At 40.2% G+C, this 22,529-nt stretch overlaps 1 protein-coding gene across 4 annotated transcripts in view; it reads right to left on the reverse strand.

Annotated features, from left to right (window-relative positions):
* KCNIP1 (potassium voltage-gated channel interacting protein 1) overlaps positions 1–22,529 on the reverse strand; it is a 369,601-nt gene that overhangs the window by 57,868 nt on the left and 289,204 nt on the right. The window lies entirely within an intron of this gene.

The following is a 22,529-nucleotide window of genomic DNA, read 5'->3' on the forward strand; positions in this document are numbered from 1 at the left end:
TATTCTGCTCATTCCCAATTCCACTCTTACCATAGAAGGTATCGTCGCTGCTCCTTACCTATATGACTCCTCTGCTCTCAATAACTTGGCTCTCGCTGCAATAGGGGATCGTTGCTTTTCCTTAAAAAAGGGGACTGTGGTCGCTACGCTTATCTTAATGCCACCTACTGATCCGCCTTCCCTGTTTGCATTACAGCAACCTGTGCACGCTCAGCGCGACACACTTAGACTGCTTATACTGCTTCATAGTGCTTTACAGCCCTCTCTAAGCAGTTTACAGAGTCAACATATTGCCCCAACAAACTGGATCCTCATTTTACCGATATCAGAAGAATGGAAGGCTGAGTCGACTTTGAGCTGGTCAGGACTGAACTCCTGGCAATCAGCAGAATTAGCCTGTGATACTGCATTCTAACCACTGCATGACCACAGTTCAGTAGAGGTTGTGTATTTTAGAGGGTGGTTTTAGGACACCCCCAAACCTTATGAGAGGTCCACAATTCAACATTATTTACCAGGCTGAGCTGAATAATAATACAATATTAACATCCCATTAATTGAGAGTAGTAGCAGTGGCAGTGAATGCATTCAATTTTAATTTTTACTATGGTAAATATTGAAAGATGTAATTATATGAACAAAAGCTCTTTGGGGATTCTCCATATTTCTGAAAAGTGGAGTAAAGCCCTGAGATAAAATTGGTTTAAGAAGCTTTGTAGTAAGGAAATCTCAAATATGAAAATGAAAAAAAAAATCCATCCTTTCCCTGAAGCATGTGAATACCCTACATAGATATAATCCATCGTATATTCCAAGAAGGATATGCAATGGAGGATGGTTTTCTGTTGCTAGAGGGAAAGTGATGGAATGTTTGATTGAAGGGACTTTTGAGTGAGTAGCATATTCACAGCATTTCTTGTAACTTCATCTAATGTGAACTATACTTCCAAGATAACACAAGACCAATAAATCATGAACTCAACTCAAATATTAACCATAGGATCTAAAATTACTCCCTTAGTTCCCACATAAAACTGAACAACAAAACCCTCTGACAAAATTAATCAAACTGTAGCTAAAATCTTCAAATGCATCTGATTCCCAATCTCAAATACCAGGAAGGGTCCACCAAGGACATACAGAACTCAAAGTTCTATAGCAATTAAGCAGCAGCTGCATAGGCAAAGCAATTGTTCAGCATTGTCATGTAATTGTACAATTGTTACACGCAGAGCAAGAACTGCTGTTTATTTGGCAAGCAGTTCTAGAAACCTAGCAAATTTTATTAGAAGTACCTGAAGGGAAGAAAAGGATCATAACCATTCAGCCAGGTCCTGTTCTTTCCTTGTCAGTCTCTCAATGGCATGTATTCTCAGGGCCTCAGCTTCAAATCCTTTAAATCAGTATTTTTCAAACTTTCAACTTTAAGTGAATTTCAACTCCTGGAATTCCCCAGCCAGCATCCATGCATTTTAAAGTTGCCAAGTTTGAAAAACACTGTTTTAAATTAAACATCATTAGTAAGAACAACCATTTCATTCATTCCTGTGAGCTGGGTTCAGAACTATAAAGGGCTCAAGCAAATACAGGAAAAACATTTGGATTTGGGAGAATGCATCCCCATCATAAACTAATTAGTTTTAGCAGTTTATATAGCTATATGCAAATTTTTATCTTAGCGTATATATCTACATATAAATAAAATTAAATAGCTTGAGGAACAAGGTGTATAAATGAACCTGAATCTGCATGCCTTGAATATTCATGCATTGATCACCAAGTATTTCATGAAGATAGACTCCTTTATAGATCTTTGCGCATAAATGCGCACACACACCAATACATAGGATACTGGGAATTGGAGTATGTATATGCCCTCTTACCTCCAAATTACTATTATAAAGTACCATATTCTGATTAATATACAATTAATCATGGTACACAATTTGAGTCTCATCCACAAATGCAACTTATTTAGTTTTTGTTTTGATATTTATAGCCTGCCTTTTTCATGTCCAACTCAAGGTGGTGAAAATCCCAATACTCCTTCCTCCTCCTAGGAGCCATGGGGGCAGTGCAGTAGTTAGAATGCAGTATTGCAGGCTAGTTCTGCTGATTGCCAGGATTTCGATCCTGACCGGCTCAAGGTTGACTCAGCCTTCCATCCTTCCGAGGTCAGTAACAGTTATTGCTATTTTCCCGACAACAATCACCCTGTGAGATAAGTTGAAATTCCTACATTCAAATTCCTACTGAATTCCTAGGCATTTCTGTATATACAATTACTATAATAGCTTTCACCAATAGCAGCTTGCCTGCCTGTGAGTACAATTTCACAGATTATATGGTTAAACAGTAAAACTGGCAGGATTTCGATTAGTTTCCCCTCGGCTGGGGGTTGCTTTGGCTTCTTTAATGCAATAAAACAGGATTTTGCTTTCGCTTGTTTAATGCAAATATCTGGATCTGAGTTTTGAGTAAAATGCTGCAGGATATACTCTAGAAAATAAGCAGAGCGAAGGCAAAGAACTCAGTAAGGCAAAACTTTGATTTCATTTATATTTTAAATGTAATAAAAATAAATACAGTAAATAGAAATGTTCCTTATTTAATAATTTCCCCTAGCAGCATTAAAAGGGTAATTTGGTGGCCACATTTCAAGGACACTGTTAAGTTTGAGCAATGAGAGGCTGAACCAGAGCATGAGTGCAACAGTACTTTATTTACAAATAAAGGGCTGACCGTGCTTGCCAAGCCTGGAACTGGCTCGCAGCAATCAGCAGCCAGTTGGACCCCGCAGCCTGCTTTTATAGCTGGCTGCTGGGGAGAACTGACCAATGGGAATGGGGGAAATAACGCCCACACAAGTGAGTGGACCAGAGTGAGAACTCCTTGAGTCCTCAGGACATAACACCCTTCCCCCAGATGCGAGCACGCATAGTCCTTGAGGTAGATGGGGGGTTTGTGTTGGTGCCCGGAGCGGCGCAACTCGGGAACATTGTCTGACTGTTCGGCATCAGTCTGTGACGGTCGAGCTGGCATAGTGTCACCAACACTCTCTGGACTGGCATCCTCGGAAACCACCGGTTGGTTTCTGAGTCAAACTCTCGTGGGTTGGATCCGCTGATTAACTCTCTGGGCGCTGTTGTCCGGGTTTGGGCTGACTGGAGCGACCGCTGGCGCCAGACTGGTCACTGGGTACGATGTGGCTGGGTGGCGGATGGGACGGTTCCCCTTCGACTGGAGACTCTGGATCCTTGTTTGCGAGGTTGCTGAGGCGCCTTCTGAGTTGGTCTATGTGTCTCCTCCAGACGCGACCGTCCTCTAGCCTGACTCTATATGATCTCGGCCCGGTGGGGCGATGACTTCGCCCGGAATCCAAAGTGGGTCCCAGCGAAATTCCTGGCGAATATCGGCTCCTGTAACATAAAATGTCTAACCCCAAGTGGAAGCGAGGGGAGAGTCAGGGCAGTATTGTGGGTGCAGTCATCCAATACAGTCCTCAGGCGCCGGCCCATCAGAAGTTCCGCTGGGGACTTATTGGTGACTGCACAGGGGGTTGAGTGCTGGCTCATCAGGAACCGTGAGAGTTTGTGGTGCCAGTCATCTCTGCCAAACCTAGCGAGGGCCTCTTTGGTGGTCCTGACGGCCCTTTCAGCCAACCCATTACTCGCAGGGTGGAATGGGGCTGTTAAAATGTGGCGAATGCCTAGGTTGGCTGCAAAACGGCTGAATTCTACTGATGCGAACTGTGGGCCATTATCGGAGACCAAGGAGTCGGGTAGTCCATGGGTAACGAACAGGCGCGTTAACACGTTGGTGATTGCTAGTGTGGTTGTCGTGGATAGCTGCGCCACGTCTATCCACTTGGAATAAGCGTCCACGACCACTAGGAACATCTTTCCATGCACGGGCCGCCAGATCGATATGGATTCTAGACCAAGGGCGCTGGCGCTCCCATCTGGTAGGGGTGGCGATGGGGGGAGCAGGACGGGATTCCTGGCAAATGCTGCAGGAACTTACCCAATTGACAATGTTCTCGTCTAGACCCGGCCACCATACGTAGCTGCGTGCCAACGCCTTCATTCTCACAATGCCGGGTGTCCCTGGGCAACGCCTCCAGGACTCGGGCATGCAGCGAGGTCGGGAATGATCACTCGAGTGCCCCACAGTAGACAACCCTGCAAACTGGACAGCTCCTGCATGCGAGTCTTAAAGGGTGCGAATTTGTTATCAACATTGCCTCCCGGCCACCCCCTCCTCACCCAGTCGAGCACCTGGGCGAGCGTTTGGTCTGCCTTGGTTTTGGCGGCGATGTCAAGGCGGTGATGGGCAGGTCCAACTGGGTGATTTCAAAAATGGCATTGACAGGAGCTGGGTCTTCAGCCGGAGCGGGTAAGGGGCAGCGACTGAGTGCGTCAGCGTGGGATAGAGTTTTGCCCGGGCGGTGGATAAGTTTGTATGAGTAGGCCGCTAGAAAAAGCGTCCACCGTGTCATCCGAGGGGAGAGGACTTGAGGTGTCTGTTTGTCGCCGCCAGTAGGCCCAGGAGGGGCTTATGGTCGGTGACCAGTTCGAAGAAGTGGCCAAAAAGGAATTCGTGAAACTTTTTCACGGCTGCAACACTGCTAGAGGGCTTCCTTGTCTATTTGGCTGTAATTTCGCTCCGTGGCCGAGAGCGTCCTGGAGAAAAGGCGATGGGGGCCTCGGCGCGCCATTGGCATTCGGGTGACTAAGGACCGCCCAATTCCAAAAGGGGATGCGTCTGCTGCCAGTACTAAAGGAAGGTTGGGGTCGAATTGGATGAGCACTGCCTCTGGCGTAAGTAGTGATTTGACGGCGTTAACGCCTGGTCTTCTTTGTGCCCCCAGTGCCACGGTGACTTTTTGTCTAGTAATCTGTGTAGGGGTTCGGCTACTGAGGCTTTATGGGGCAAGAAGGATGCATAAAAGTTTAGGAGTCCCAAGAAAGCTTGTAGCTCCGTTTTGGAGGTTGGTGTGGGAGCTTCGTGGATCGCCCTGACCTTGGACTCCAGGGGTGAATGCCAGAGGCCAATTTTATAACCCAGAAAGTCCACCTGTCTAGTGGCAATGGCGCATTTTTCTTTTTTTTTAACTTGAGGCCATGCTGTCTGAACCTCTCTAACACTGCTCGCACTCTCTGGAAGAGTTGGGGTCTGTCCTGGCCGAGACCAAGATGTCGTCGAAGTAGGGTACTACACCAGGGAGGCCCTGTAAAATCCGCTCCATGAGGGATTGAAAAATGCCGGGGCAACACTTACGCCCAAATTGGAGACGCTTGCATCGGAAGGCACCCTGTGAGTGACGATGGTCTGAAGTTCCGCTGTTTGGTTATCAACAGGGAACTGTTGATATGCTTGAGACATGTCCAATTTAGCAAAAATACTGCCGGTTCGAATGTATGCAATAAATGCTGAATGACGGGCACGGATAGCGCTAACTTGTAAATATTTATTGATTGTTGTCTTGTAGTCAGAGCAAATTCTCAGGCTACCATCTTTTTTAGGGTGTGACAATGGGCGTCTCCACTTGGCGAAATCTGTTGGCTCAATGACCCCTTGTTTTAGTAGTTTATCCAATTCAGCGTCTAGTTTTGGTCGAATAGCAAATGGAACCCTACGTGGTTTTAATCTGATTGGGGCTGCCTGGGGGTCAACGGTGAACGAGATGGGGGTTCCATTATAACACCCCAGCTCCTCGCTGAACACATCTGCGTAGTCAGCGAATAAGGAGTCAGTGTCTGAGGTTGAGACAGCATGGACTCCTGTTAAGCCTAGGCCGAGGTGGGGAAACCAATCGAGCCCCAATAAGGTGGGTAGGTTGCCGTTAACTACCACTAGAGGTAGGTGGCCTTTAAAAGCTCTAAAACTGACAAAGAACTTGCCTCTGCCGATCACGGGAATGGCCTTCCCCTGGTAGTCCTTCAGACCGAACTGGCATCTCTGAAGCCGGGTAGTAGATAGGCTGGGGTGGAGTCTCTTGAGGGTGTTCCACGAGATTATTGAGAGCGCTGACCCTGTGTCAACCTCCATGCGGCACGGTTTACCTTCTAGGGAAACGGAGAGAGAAATTTTACTAACAGAGTGGCAAGTACGCCTGGCAAGGCGGTGCGTGCGACAGTTTAATACTTGCCTCTGTGGTCCCGAGTGCGAGGACGGGGGTCTTTGTGCAGCGCTTTGGGGGGCTTGGCAGACTCTGCTAATGTGCCCCTCTTATGGCAGTTGTTGCAAACGGCTCCTTTAAACTTGCAGGTGGCCCTTTGATGTGATCCCCACAGGCTAGGCACAGGGTGATGTGCTTGGGTGGACCGGTGTATTCTTGTTTGGCCCCTACCTGCGACCGTCTGTCATTGGTGAGGCGATGGACATCGTTCTCATCGTTGTAGCCTTCCCCGCCTCCACCTCTTCGGAATGGACTGGGAACGCTGCTAGCTTGGCGCTTGGGCCCTGAATTTCGTGGCTGAGTTCGTAGCTAGCTCGGTTGCTAGGGCCTCCTCTACCGCTTGCGCGAGGTTGAGGTCTTTCTTAGCTAGCAATCGCCTCTGTAGGTTGAGATCCTTGACCCCACAAACCAATTGATCGAGGAGCATGTCCTCTAGGTATGTTCCAAACCCGCAGTGCAGGGCTGCTGTTCTGAGGCGGCCATATATTGGTTGATGGTCTCCTTACTTGATTGCTTCCTCATTCGGAACGTGAACCTCCTGGCGATTTGAGAAGGTCTGGGAGCGTAGTGGTTTGTGAGGATCTCAAGCAACTCGGACCACGGAACGTTTTTTAATTCTCTCGGCGCCACGAAAGTGCTGCAGCGGTATCGTAAACGGTGGCTCCGCAGTAGATTAGGAAATAGGATTTTTCCGATGCTCTCCCGCATCCGACAGGCCGACCGCATCGATGTAATGATTGAAACGGTTCTTATACGATTCCCACTTCTCTTCGTCTGGTTTAAACGCCGGGAATACTGGATTGGAACTCATGGTGCTGAACGGCTGGGCTACCTGCGGGAGAAATCTCTATGGGACTACGACGCTCGTGAGTTACAAGTGATATCAGCACTGGAGAGGTTTTGCTACCCTCTCTTTCTCTCTCTCTGGGTTACCACGTTGGCTGCTAGCCGTTGGAGGTGTCTTGATTCACGCCAAAAAGTGGGCGTTAGTGACTCTCTACAGCGCTGTGCTGTGATTCCTACTGGCCGAAATTCAAATGACACCCGTTTGAATTTCGCGCCAAATGCACAAGCGGCTGCGGCTCGCAGCGCTTCACTTTCCCGTGGCGTGGCTAACAAGCGGCTACAGACGCTTCTAACTATTTGACTCAGACCGCTTTCTCTGGCTGCGGATCTGCGTTTGCTCTTTTTGATCGCTCGTTTTCGCTAGCTGACCGCTCTCTCTGGCTGCGGATCAGCGTTCCCCCTGTTGCCAACCGATCGCTCTCTCTGGGCTGTAGATCGGGTGGCTAGTGACTCAGCGGTTGCAAGGTGCTTCTGGTAGCCATCCCATCCTCGTCGCCAGTGTTAAGTTTGAGCAATGAGAGGCTGAACCAGAGCATGAGTGCAACAGTACTTTATTTACAAATAAAGGGCTGACCGTGCTTGCCAAGCCTGGAACTGGCTCGCAGCAATCAGCAGCCAGTTGGACCCCGCAGCCTGCTTTTATAGCTGGCTGCTGGGGAGAACTGACCAATGGGAATGGGGGAAATAACGCCCACACAAGTGAGTGGACCAGAGTGAGAACTCCTTGAGTCCTCAGGACATAACAGACACTATCTGTTTTGCTGTGATTTAACTGCAGCAAAGCTCTCTGAAGATGATTTTATAACAATCATTTTAGACAGTTCTTATTCAAAATCCAGGAATTCCATATTAGAGCTGAAGATTGTCACATGTTATTATGAGTTGCATGATGTTCGGGCAAAGTAAGTTCTGCATACTGAAAGACTGCACTCTGTCTCTGGGAAAGGACCAAAGTCAGGTGCTCTAAGGCAGGGGTCCCCAACCACTGGGCCACAGACCGGTCCCGGTCCGTGGAACATTTCCTACCGGGCCGCTGGTTTGCTGGGCACCGCCATCTTGTTTGACGAGAAAGTGCTTCCGGGTGAGCTTTTCCGTTTGGAAAGTGGTGTTTGGGTCCTGAAGGAATCCTCGCGCCTTAGTTTCATCGAAGGGGGGGGCTTCGAACAAAACTAAGGCGCGAGGATTCTTTCAGCACCCAAGGCAAGGCGAGCCGAGCAACCGTCCTGAAGCCGTCCCGAAGCCCATCAACAAAGGTACAAAGGAGGAGTTGAAGGTGGCTGGGAATAGCGGGGGACGGCTAGCTGGCCGGTCACTCAGCTCACCTTGCTTTGTTATGGGTGCTGATGCCGGTACCGAGCCACGGATCATTTTGTGATGCCGGTACTGGGCCATGGCATAAAAAAGGTTGGGGGCCACTGCTCTAAGGCAACATTTCTCCTTTGAAGAGCCGGGTTAGATATGTTGTATCTAGAGAAATGAAAATGACTTTAGGAGAGTAACTAACTGATCTAGCCTTCCATCCTCTCAATTCTATTCATTTTGTTCACATAATATGATCCTACAGCACTCACAAAATACCAATGCATTCTTGATAGAAACTTGGGAGTCATTTCCTATTGTTCAAGAGGTCCTGAATATAGGAACATGCAGGGAGCCCTAATTGGCATGCTGTGGCCATAGTTTTGTGAAATGTCTTTGCCTGTGGGTGACCACGCTAATTGTTTAGAGAAGGAAGGGGCCAGCTTTTAGGTTCTGCCACTACGGTTCGATCACAACGGAGGAAGGTAAAATATACTTTCGTGCTCTCTCACATCCCTCAGCAAGAGAACAGTTTTTTAGCCTCATTTAATTTCCTATGCTCTCACGATGCAGGCAAACAGTAGTGTAGATAGAAAGTCCCAATTAATATGGTCACTGACTGCGGTGATAAAATGGTTGGGCAGACAAAACTGCTCATTCAGGAGGCTGCCAGGTTGGTTCCTATGTGGATCTCCTTGTGAATGACTTGTGCAAGGAGAATTGCATGTGAGACCTCTTACCTTCAGGATTTTGTTAAAAACAAATCAGCAGGTGGGAGGAACAAATGGCTGCACACAGCATTTCTGTGGTTATCTTTGAAATCTGAGGACTTTTAACTCTGTAAAATCTAAATTCTGGATCCTCCTTTCTTTCTCCAGTCCTATATCATATCTTCCAGTTCAGCATCTCCTTTCAGTTTCCTTCCTTCCCAGTCAAGCTATCCCTTCATTTATCCTCTCTTTTTCTTCCTCTATTTTAATGTTTTTGCTGCAGTTCTATGTCTATGCTTGGAAGAAGCAATTAGGAAATAAGTTTCTTTTATGAAGAGCATATCCTCATTTTAACCCACGTTTATTAGTTAAATGAATATTCTTTTAAAAACTGGGTCCTGATCTTTTCTGGTCAGGCAGCTTCTAGGAAGTAGATACATATACTGACACCCGCATGCACAAGCACATTCACATTTAAGCAAGTATGTAACATCCACAATTTATTACATCACACAGCTTTTGCACATTTTTTCCTTCCTTTCGCATCATGGAAGGACCTTTATAATATTATAGTCACCCCTTTTTGTTAACTAGAACTATTTCATTCAGGCATGTAATTTTCCTTCCACACTCTGAAATAGGATGGGTGATTAGGATGTCCTGTACCCATCTCACATTTGATTAATGTTTATACTCAAGATATCCATTTCTTTTGATTTCTCATTAATCTGAGAATCTGCACTTATACAGTCCATTTCAGTTAATTTTAGGTATATTTTTTAGGAGGTTAGCAGAGCCTGATGGAAGGGTCAAGCACATCATGAGTCTCGAGTCCCTTTGTGCCCCCAAGAGATACAGGTGCAGCCCACCTTGAATTCTGTGATCCTTATTTACTGTCAATTTGCTTTGACTGTTAGTGGTTCAGATTTTTGTAGAGAGCATTAGCCTACAATAAACCTATAATGATTTGAACTGCCTGGATTCCTGATTTCCTGTGCTTGACATTTTTCCTACCAAAAGAGTATGTCAGAACATCCATAGGGCAATTAAGATTCAATCTGCATATCTATCTGAAAGATATGATTAGGTAGCCATAGATGCTTCAAGCATCTCTAATTGCATGCAGAATTGGTGTGCTGATGCATGTACTTTGAATGTAGTCAGCATACTTTTTATAAATAGTATTAATTTAGCAGAGGGACTGGATATATTTTAATCCTATTAGATATATATCCTGCCATTCATCTTGAATTCCTCTTCCAATTTTTCCAATAATATTAATCCTTCAGGGTAGGCTAGAATAAGAGATAATAATTGGATCCAAGTCCTCTTGCATTTTCACAAGGATGAATCTCCCTGATCCAAGTCCAACATCTTATACATTTGGGAGGATTGTTCAACTTATGTTGGATGTGAAGAGAGTACCTGAGATTCTTGGAACAAAAGCATTCTTCAGATAAGTGCCTGAGGCTGATGTACATGCTTAAGTTGAAAATGGAAAAGATTTTTGAACATTCATGTGCTTATCTATTCTCATAGTATCTAAGGTCATACAAACCTTTATTTTCAAAACAAAAATACCCCAAAACAATAAATAAAGCTAGGTACATGTATATCTCGACTTATAACCATAACTGAGCACAAACTTTCTGTTGTTAAGTGAGACATTTGTTAGGTGAATTGTACCCCATTTTTGACCTTTCTTGCCACAGTTGTTAAGTTCACCACTGTAGTTGATAAGTTAGTAACCCGGTTGTTAAGTGAATCAGGCTTCCCCATTGACTTTGTTTGTCAAAAGGTTGCAAAATGTGACCACATGACCTTGGGACATGGCAGCAGTTATAAGTCTGCACCAGTTGACAAGCATCTGAATTTTGATCACATGATCATGGAAATATTACAAGGGTTGTAACTGTGAAAAATGGTCAGGTCCCTTTTTTCAGTGCCGTTGTAACTTTGAAGGGGTCCCTAAAAGAACTATTGTAAGCTGAGGACTACCTGCATATTATCAATTTTCTACATATCCAAACTACTATTCAAATTACAGCTAAACACACCAAAAACCATCTGAAGAAACCTGCACTTATATTAAAAGAAAAGCTGATGATTAAAATACTTCAGGCAAGCACTGAGTACTAAACAAGGAAGGAAAAAAAGGCTTCCTACGGAAAAGAAAGCTTTAGTAGAAAACTTTTGACATCAGCTGTTTCTAGGTTTCTGCTTCAGTTTCAACTCTGAACTTTTCAGTTTTCTTCTACATTAGCTGTTCTGGGAAAAGGCTGTAGAGTACTGGCTTTGCCTGCGGAATGTTCCTGCTCAATTCCTGTTACTCAGAAAAGACAAAAAACAAAAAGGTCAGAAGATCTGCTGAAACAGAACTTCAGATTCAGAATAAGCAGCTGTTGATGTCTCTATTACCAGGACTGTATCTTTCAAAGACATTATGGTATTCAAAATCCAATAGCAGTGAACTATAGAAATGGACACTATAGGAATAGACAAGTAGTATTAGTCTTTCCCTCAACAATAAGATTGATGATCCTTTTCAAAATGGGATTGGACATTCTTCTTAGCCCATGTCTTCTTGTATAAAGTCTTATCCCCCCTCCCAAGTTGTCCTCTTCTACTTCTTCTACCTGTGCATAACATCCATCTAAATCATACTTCCATTTGTGAAAGGAAATTAAATCAGTCTTCATTTGTTGTCATTATGAGGTGCTATATATTATTTTAGATTTGCCAACTCATTTCAAAGCAGGGATCTTTATTATGTGTATACTAGAATTGTATCTTATGGAGGAAAAACAACACCCCTTGACATTAGAACAGATCTTCAGTTAGATGGTTATAAATGTAAACAATAACAACCAACTTAACAAGAGTACTTGGATCTGCACATACTGCATGAAGAATTTTAAAGTACAATGCAGGCAGAAAATTTAAATAGTGTAGCAATGCAATAAGTAATTTAAACCATTAGTACCTTGAGTGTAATGGTAAGAATGTACTAATCCCTTAGGGATTAAGAGATCAAGAACAGGGCCTTCACATACAAAGTGGCAGAAATCAATAGCCCATTTAAACCCATACCTATTGAAATATGCAATAAAGCCAGCTTGAAAAGCTAAAACAGCATGAGACTCCAGCTTACCATCTCTATGTGGCTAGTTTGTAGAGTTTGGAAACATAATACTGTATAGTGGAGTCAGCATTCTCTACCATTTATTTCTAGCAAGATTAAAGGAAGTCTATGAAGTAAATGAAGTGGGCAGGTCAGAATGCAGTGGAGGGAAGAGAGAGAGAGAGATTGTTTAGGATACTGTGTCCCATTTTATGGAGATAAAAGGTTCTCTGTGTGATTTACAAAACAAAAACAAAAAACAACAACCCTTCAGAATAAAATGAAATCATCTACAGCAGGAGGAGAAATTGCATAGGGTTCATGTGGAATCCAGATTGTTTAGGAAGAATTTCATTTTCTTTGTTTTTCTTTGGTGGAGTTCTGGAAACAACTCTCTCTCTCTTTCTCTTCCTGTGAGCTATAAAAGTGAAAACTGATAGAAGGAGATTTCTGCTGCTAGCAGCTCAGTCTTTAAGTCAACTTCAATAAGTAAAAGAAGAAGAGAAAGAATATGGCTCATTAGCTGTATCTTGAGTCATCTGTGAGGAATACAACCTTTTTAGCCCAACCAACTTCCAGCTAGGATATGGGCCTCAGAGGGTCTCTAAAATGTTTCTGTCAAAGGCTATGCCACCTCCAGATGAACTTTCTCCTAATAAGAGTGGTGATTTACATTTTCTTCAGCAAGAGGAAAATGTAATGAGGCAGAACCAAGGGGGAATACTGGCAAAGACTCTTGTCATATTTTCAAGAGGCTAAAGTTATCCAACAAGCAGTCCAGTCCAACTCTTTATTGTAATGGGAATTCAATCTTAAGAGAGTTATAGCATTCCAGTGTTGTGCAGACAGAAGAAAGAACAAAAAAACAGTTTTGGAGTTACATTTGGAATAAATCTACTCCTATTACCAAAAAGCAGGACTTCTTTTTAATTGAGTGGAAAACCAAATTAAGTTACATCAGTTAATTGGCTTACAGAAACTACATTAAATAATTGGTGGAAATATAACAAAATCTATAAAAATATAATGTATAATGGAGATTTCTCTCTAATGCTATCATGATGCCTCTTCTTTCTCTCTCTCCTATCTATAAATGAGGAATAACAACTCATGGACACTAACATAAGATGATAAAATTTCTATCAGCACAAGGACTGAATAATTTTTCAACAGATAGAGCCCAATTGATAAATGTTACAATCTGCCAGGTGGTGGACAAGCAGAAAAACTGGTGATTTATGAAACTCTTGGGGATCTGCCTTACTGAAGTTACAGGTTTCATTTGGATTAGGAAAATTTTTCATGCCTTGTCAAGTTCCTATGTAGATCTAGGAGAAATAACATCCAGTCCTCTTCTTCAAAGGATGTCTAATTATGTGCTGCAATAGAAACTTTTGTAAAAGTTAGAACTAATGCTGAGCTTTTAGAACTCAATTTTGGGAAGGGTAAGCTGGTGTCTATGTACACCTCCTTTCATGCATATCAGATTTCCCACCTGAGCCAACTTTTTGTGTTTCTCTTCATCAGAAAAAGAAAACAAAGTAGCCAAATAATGTTCCAGGCTTTAGCCTCATCTTCCTTTAAACTTCACTTAGGCTTTCTTAGAAAATGAAATTAGCGAAAGACTGTAAAGCAATGCTGTATTGAAATGTATGCTGGTTTACTGAGATTATGGATGCTGAAATCCAGCATATTTGGAAGACACCAAGTTGGGAAATGCTGCTCATGCTGTGATTGCTGAAAAATGCAATGCCTGTATATAATACCCATGCAACTATTGTGTTACAATAATACAGCTAATTAAATAAGAGAATGGAAAAGGGTGCAATAGACTGTCTACAGTTCATAAAGTTACAAGAATAGTAAACAAGCAGAAGATAATTGCAAAATTAAATCCCTTATATTTTATCTGCACTTACATATTTTGTCTCAAAAGGCAGTTGAATTGCAGTGTAGTTCTGCACCCCTTAAAAGCTAATGTCTCTAAAACCAGCAGCTAGCCTTTTCATAGCTTCATATAAGAACACAATATTTCAGATATAAGCTGTTTTACAGAAAGATATGTTTGAGCCAGTGAATAGAAAAACATGATTTTTAAGTAGGAATAGCAATAGCACTAAGAATTATATACTGCTTTACAGTGCTTTACAGCCCTCTCTAAGCAGCTTACACCATCAGCATATTGCCCCAACAATTTTGGGTTCTCATTTTATCAACCTCAAAAGGATGGAAGGCTGAGTCAACCTTGAGCCTAGTGAGAATCGAACTGCCAAATTGCAGGCTGCCAGCAGTCTGCCGAAGTAGCCTGCAGTACTGCACTCTAACAGCTACGTCGTGGTTCAAATTAATTAAAAATATTTAAAAATCTTAAGAATAATGGGTTGGCATCTGAGGGACAGCTTGTTATTCTGCAGTTAAATTGCAGCAATATCCTCTGTACCCAATATAGGAAGGAGAGTCTGATAGTAATTGATAGTGCACCAGGGAAAATAAAGCATGTAAAATGAAAATATAAAGCTGACTGACAAACAATGAATGCCCATGTGTTGATAGAAGCATATCCATTTTCCACTGCAACTAATTGAACATTATAATTTTTTTTGGCTATAAAAAGCTCACAGCACTTTCTAGTCAACTGCCCATTGTATTTTAGTATTTAGTATTTATTTGATTTGTCAATCGCTTACAAGATACAGGTATAAGAATAAATATAGTTTTGAATACATGAGATAGATACTTATAAGAAGAAAAAAAACAATAGGACAGGGAGGGTAGGCACAATTGGTGTACTTATGCACGATCCCTACAGGCCTCTTAGGAAGGGGATGGGGTCAATAGTAGACAGCCTAAGGTTCAAGTTTTGGGGGTTTGGGGAAGAAACCACAGAGTCAGGTAGAGTATTCCAAATATTGACCACTCTGTTGCTGAAGTCGTATTTTCTGCAGTCAAGTTTGGTGGGGTTAACCTTGAGTTTGTATCTATTGGGTGCTCTTCTAATGTTATGATTAAAGCTGAAGTATTCATTTGCAGGTAGGACATTGCAATGTATGATTTTATATACTATATTTAGATCGGACTGGGGGTGGCGTAGTTCTAGGTTTCTAGATCTAGAGTTTCAAGTCTGGTGGCATAAGGTATTCTGCAATGAGTAGAGGGGTGGAGAACTCTTCTTGTGAAATATTTCTGGACTTTTTCAATTGTGTTAATATCAGATACATGATATGGGTTCCAGATTGATGAGCTGTATTCAAGTATAGGTCTAGCAAATGTTTTATATGCTCTAGTTAGTAGTGTGATAGTATCAGAGAAGAAGCTATGTAGGATTAGATTAACAACTCTTAATGCTTTTTTTGCTATGTAGTTACAGTGGGCTCTAGCACTTAGATCATTTGAGATGAGTACTCCAAGATCCTTGACAAAGTTTGGATCCTCAACAAGGTCTTGACTATTCAGCTTGTATTTTATTTTCTGATTTCTGGTCTGTAATTTTCCACTAGGCTGGGGTTTCCCTTTTTGAAGATGGAGATGACCATGGCTTGTGACCATAGTTTTGGCAAGGAGCTGGTCCTGAAAGATTTATCAAAGATTATACTTAGAGGTTCAGCTATGGCAGTGGATAGCTTTTTTAAGAAGTAGGCACATATTCCGTCCGGTCCAATAGATAGGGATGGTTTTAGATTGCGCAGTGCTTTTTCAACATTGTCTTCTGTAAAATCGATATGTATTAGATCATTGTAGATGTCTGTGGTTCGACCAGGAAGTACTGGGCTTGATCCATTGCTGTTTACAAATACTGAGCCAAAGAATGTTAAAGAGGTTTGCTTTGATGGTGTCATCGTTGCAGTCTTTACCATTAGGTCCTTTCAGGGGTGGGATAGACCTTGAGTCTTTTAGTTTGGGTCAAATGACAAGATGAAATCTATCTAGATTGCTCAAAAATATAGCTTTCTGTCATGTACCATTAGATTATTATCTTTCTGCTCATTTCAGAAATTGTGCTGAGCAATTGTATGAAAATACTAGCAATTTTAGTAAATGTTATACACCACTTAATTGATAAAAGATAACTGGAAATTAACTTTTCTTAAATGATTTAAAAACAGCAGTGGAATAAAATTGATTCATTTATTTCATTCATTTACATTTTTATTTATTAAATATATATACTGTCCATCTCACTGTCAAGCCCTTCTGGGTGGTTTAAAATATTATAAAATCAGAATATAAAACAATTTAAGTGTAAAAAATTTAAAAGCATTAAAAATTAAAAGATGCTAAACAATATTGCGTGTACAAACAATATTTTGTGAAAGAATTTTATTTGAAGAATCAATGACCCACTATTTAAACTAAGTTTGCTTCTATATTATTCTGTAGGTTAGTTCTGCTTTACATTTCACTGTTGTTAAGGCAAAATTTCTTTATCGGACAGAAATAAAAAAAAAATCTACCTAATGCCATCACCCCATTTTTCAAGTTTTTAACCCTATTCAGATTGTTAGTATTCCAAATGAATAAAAATGAAAATGGAATTCAGGGAGTCAGGAGATTATCAGATACTCAGTTGCATCATTTCTATTTTTGTATATTTTAATATAAATCAAATAGACTTGCACTGAAAACATTTTGGTACATAAAACATAGGATGGTCCTTCGTATAAAACTATACATACCAAAAAAGCATTATTCAAATGAGCCAACCAACACAAGTTAATTTAGATCAGCAAAGATTGCAAATCAATAATTGAATTCGATACAGAAGGTCCCAGGTTCAGTGCTATTATCTTCATGGAAATGACTGCTAGTCAGTACTGAGTTATATGGACTAGTGTTCTGGACTAAAATATAAAATATGTTCTGACTCAAATTGTGGTTCTAATTGTTCTGACCTAAAATATAAAATATGTTCTGACCCAAATCCTAAAAATATTGCAGCTTTTTCCTGTTCCTAAGTCCCAGGCATCTGGTCAAAAACTTCATAACTTTACAAGTCACATATATCATCGTCATCTGACAAATCTCTCAGGACCTATTTATTACACTTTCTTCTTCCGGAGAATAGACTTTTGATAGGAACAAGACACCGTAATGAGAGATCTAACAATCTGCCACATCAAAAGCTAACTCTCAGCAGCCTGCACTTTCCAGAAAAGTAAACAAAGTTTCTCAGTGAATACTCTATATCTTATTGTGCCATTTTATCAATATTAACACCTCTCGAGAGTATATATAATATTTAAGAGAAATAAAAAATTATCCAGGTGTTTGACAGTGGCTCTGGCAAGGAAAAGAGAATAAGAACCAAACTCATTAAACTGATCCAGCAGAGATAAGTAAATGAAAACTTTCTTGCTGCTTTGCCTGTTAAAATTCTTTCATTATATCAGTGAATATTAGTTATGTCAAAAGGCCATAGCAAAATCTTCAACATCAAATCTTCTTTGTTCTTACTGAAGATATTGTAGGAGAGCCATATTAATTTAGGGTAGTCAAAAAGTAAGTAGGTAAGTCTGGCAAAACCTTATATTAAAAGGTATGCTTTCATGAGTTGTGGCTCACAGCACTTTTAATGAAACGTGTTGGAAATGACGCTACTAGACACTTCTTGATGTTTTAGTCTCACTAAGATCATTTGCTCTCATGTTCAATGTCTTTATTCTTAAGAATAAAGAAAGCAATTATTTGCATGTAAGAGTTTTAAGCCTCTGGTGACAGTTTTAGAAATGACAACATGCAAAGCAATGCCACTCAAAAGGCAGGATTTTGTTTTGAAGCTGGAATGTTCAAGTTGGCCATTTTGAGGCAGAACAATTTAAGGTTGAAATATTCCACAATCCACATGTCCTCGCTTCATAAATATTCAGATGTACTTAGCAATATATACTTTTATGTAAATCTTGGGAAGTATAGTTGGATAAAGTATTTTTCTTTAATCTTTTTAGAAACCTCAGGCAATGATCCATTAGATTAAAAAAACATATCTGAAACTTCTCAGAAATAAGTCTCATTAAATTCAGTGAGGCTTATTCCTAGATGAGTACATTCAGGGCTGCAGTCTGTTATATTATCATGATCATCTAAACACAACTGATTTAACAGGAAATAATTTAAACAAGGAGAAACCATCTTCAATGCTCTTATTATTGATTTTCCCATTTCTGTTTTTATATTCATGATAAGTCATTTTATAGAGTTTGGAACTTCATTTTAAACTAGTGATTTTCACCACAGTTCACAATACTGTGGTGTATGGAATGTAAATTTTCCTAGCTTGCAATTCTTGAATATATGATAAAACTCTGGCACATCCATCATATTCCTCTGAGGCAATGAAAACAGCTATAGTATCAAACAAGATGTAGCTTTTCAGTCTAAATTATTAATTTATTTCAAGTATCTCTATATTCATTTGTATAAGAAAAAAAAATCAGAATTTAGAGCTAATTCTTTGATAAAGTACAGCAAATTTAATGAGTCAGATTAGAACTTATGTATCTCTCTTTGTGTGTACATGCATGTTTTACCATTAAAGGTAAAGGTAAGTTTCCCCTTGCACCTATGTGCTCGTCGTTCCCTACTCTAGGGGGCAATGCTCACCTCTGTTTCTAAGCTGAAGAGCCAGTGCTGTCTGATGACAATTCTATGATCATGTGGCCGGCATAACTAAATGCCGAAAGTGTACGGAATACTGTTGCCTTCCCACCGACTTGGACCCTATTTTTCTACTTGCATTTTTATATGCTGTTGAACTGCTAGGTTGGCAGAAGCTGGGACAAGTAATGGGAGGTCACTCCGTTACACAGCGCTAGGGACTTGAACTGTCAGCCTTTCTGAACAACAAGCTCAGTATCTTAGCCACTGAGCCACTGCGATCTCTTCCATTTTACCATTACATTTTTTTCTCTGGTAATATCACACTATTTAACTGGAGCATACAAAACATTTGCTAGACCAATACTTGAATACAGCTAATCAGTCTGGAACCCACATTACGTATCTGATATTAATACAGTTGAGAAAGTCCAGAAATATTTCACAAGAAGAGTTTTCCATTCCTCTACTCGTTGCAGAATACCTTATGCCACCAGACTTGAAATTCTAGATCTAGAAAACCTAGAACTATGTCTCCTTCAGTCTGATCTAAGTATAGTACATAAAATCATACATTGCAATGAAACCTGTCAATGAATACTTCAGCTTCAACCATAACAATACAAGAGCACAAAATAGACACAAACTCAAGGTAAACTGCGCCAAACTTGATTGCAGGAAATATGACTTCAGCAACAGAGTGGTCAATGTCTGGAATACTCTACCTGACTCTGTGGTTTCTTCCCCAAACCCCCAAAACTTTAACCTTAGACTGTCTACTATTGACCTCACCCCTTTCCTAAGAGGTCTGTAGATAGGGGGAGTACATAAGCACACCAACGTGCCTACCATCCCTGTCCTATTGTTTCTTTTTATTTTTCTTATGTGTATCTATTTCATGTATTCATAACTATATTTATACTTATACCTGTTATCTTATAATCACTTGACAAAATAAATAAATAAATAAATAAATAAATACAGACAGACAGACAGACATACATCAGGCTTTTTCTGTCACCCCCTTTTTTAAATTAAAATTTTACACTTTATACAATATGATTAATTAGATTAGTTAGACTAGGATCCAATAAGGTCTGTGAACTAAAAAATCTAATCATTTTGTGATGAAAGATCAGTTTAACCCAGTATTGTACTGGATCATTCATCATCCAACTCGTATTCCTGTTCTTTGAATCTTTCAATCCTGTGGGATTAAGTTTTGCCCCAAAAAATCATCTAAGGGAATAAAATAAAAAAGCACAGAATAAAATGGATTATCAAGACAAGGAAGCACAAAAGATCCCCAAAGATGATTGGTGGCAATATTCAACCACACTCACTGCTGCTATGCTGGAAAAGAATCACTGTTACAATAAAGCTGTACTAGTATTCTCCTAACAGAAGAGTTCAGAAGACACTAGGCAGGACAGGATGAAATGAATAGCTCTTCCCCCAAATCGTGACTGTGACTCACTCAGCAGGCTGTTAGTATTTTAAATTCATATATATTCCTTGCTTTTTAAAAAAAAAAAATGTTGATGCATTTTAGTACAAAGTTCACATGGCTGAGTTCTTACATAAGAAAACAAATGAGGCCCACCTCAAAATAAAATAATTTATTTACCCTACAATCAACAGATGAATGATGCCTAAGCATAATTTATTTTTTAAAAAACTTGTTTTGACTAGTGAATTTACAGAGTATGAATAAGAGTTCAGCCTACAGAAAAAGGACTAAAGAGAATACAAATGAGATGTAAATGAGAGACTTCAAGAGTTGAGGAAATTATTCTCCACAACCTGCAAATTAACTTTGCCATTTTGTTGCTCTATTTTCACCCTCCTCATGTGCAAAGTGAATCTCTGTAGTAGAGCCTCCTTGAACCTGAATTCCTAATTTTGTAGAGTATAAAGTCCCTTTTAAGAACTTCAGTCTGGACTCAAGGAAGATCATGAGAATATGGTGGGGCAAGACCTTGCATGGTCATTTTTGTCTTCCTGCTGGGCGTTGTAGGAAGTCTTAAAGGGTCAGGTGACTTTGCCAATTAGAGTTATGTTTGAAAGCAATTCCTTATGTCAGTTGAAAATTTGCTTTCTTCCCAAAAAAGTAAAGAAAATTAAAGAGAGGGAAAACATGGATATGTGTTATCTGGGTGGGGAAATCTATGATTATATATCTTTCAGCCAAATGTGTGAAGAGCTCTACAAAGCTCTTGTTCTAGGGCACCTAGAACTGTAAACAGGACAGATAAACTCTAAACAGAATAGATAAACATTACCTAAGGGTGATGAGAGCCTATAAATATTTTATCATCATAGACTGAACTATTTAATCTTTTTTCCCCAAATTTGCTTAGTCAATAATTTGCCACCTAGAGTCTAGAAATGCCATAATTTTATTTATTTTTTTAAAAAGAACATTGTATAACATTAATTAAACAATGCCTTCCTTTGCAAAACCATGTATATTCTTCCTTATGTTTGTTCCAGAAGAAATTTGCCTGCTGTAGTCTTACTAATATTTTTGACCAGTTTACTTTCACCCAAACATTGGATTGGAGACAAACTTATAATTACACCCACTGTTCCAATACTCTGCAAACATCTTCCTTCAACATCCTCCTTTTAGAATTATAATTCTTGCATCTCAATATATTTGAAAAAAACTAAAAAGAGAAAGGCTAGTCTAGAACTTTTGTTTGCTTAATTTCATGACATCATTGCAAATATAATTCATTCATTCTAGGAGATTCTTTTCATGTATTAACTCTTTGGCATGGCTTTGGACTCCAGTTAGAAATTTTAGAAGGCTGGAGAGAAAAATAAAACCAGAACATTGAAGCTATTTAACAGCATGTTGCAAAACATATTGCCAAATCCTAGGAGGACATTTTTACATCCAAGAGGTAGTTGCAATTAACAACCAGAGCAATACAAGAGATCCAGTCTATTAGCACAGAGAGATGTTGGATTAGAGCATGCTGGTTACTGCAAATATTACATGCAAATAAATTGCAGGATTTGAATGAAGTTGAATGGTGCTATTCCAAAGCTGAATAGTTTCAAATATTTATTCCATGATTTTATAACAGCAGCAATTCAATTGTTTTAAAATGCAGTTATACCCTCAGTTTACTATGGCACTGTATTATATTATAGCTTCCTCTATGAAGTTATTACAGTACTTTTATTTATATCGTAACAGGTTATTGACAACTGATTTATCTTCCAGCTAACCATAGAAATTCACAGATGGATTTACCATAAATTTACAATAAAGAAAAGGGGGGAGTTTGTACTCATATGGGTGGTACTCCAAACATAAGCTGCTATGGAATCCCACACATTTTGGGTTTCCTTCAGAGTCCACTCAGGATTTTTCTTTATAGCATCTATGTTATTATTAGCCTTTCTGTTTGGTAGGTCCCTTGTTAGATTTAATTTCATATCAGGGTAAGATGATCTATATTCATATTTACAGTGCTAATGCCCAAAGACTTGTGAACAATTTACATAATATCTAGATAAAAAAGAAAAGAAAAAGTATAGGGTAGCCTTGCTATTTCTTTGGTGTCCAAGGTAGTTTTTAAAAACTCTATACAGAGACACGGTAACAGTTTATATAAGAGAGATCTGCTCTTTTGCATGATTGATGATAGAACACATTTCTCACTAACTGAATACCAAGAAATCATCTATATCTGTTTTATATTTAATACTTGCTTGATACTTTATAAATTCAAGAATAAAGGTTCAAAGATTTCCCTAGATAAATTTA

Source organism: Pseudonaja textilis, chromosome 2 (genome assembly GCF_049901715.1).
Source record: "Pseudonaja textilis isolate UNSWEBS1 chromosome 2, rPseTex1.2, whole genome shotgun sequence".
Lineage (NCBI taxonomy): Eukaryota > Metazoa > Chordata > Lepidosauria > Squamata > Elapidae > Pseudonaja > Pseudonaja textilis.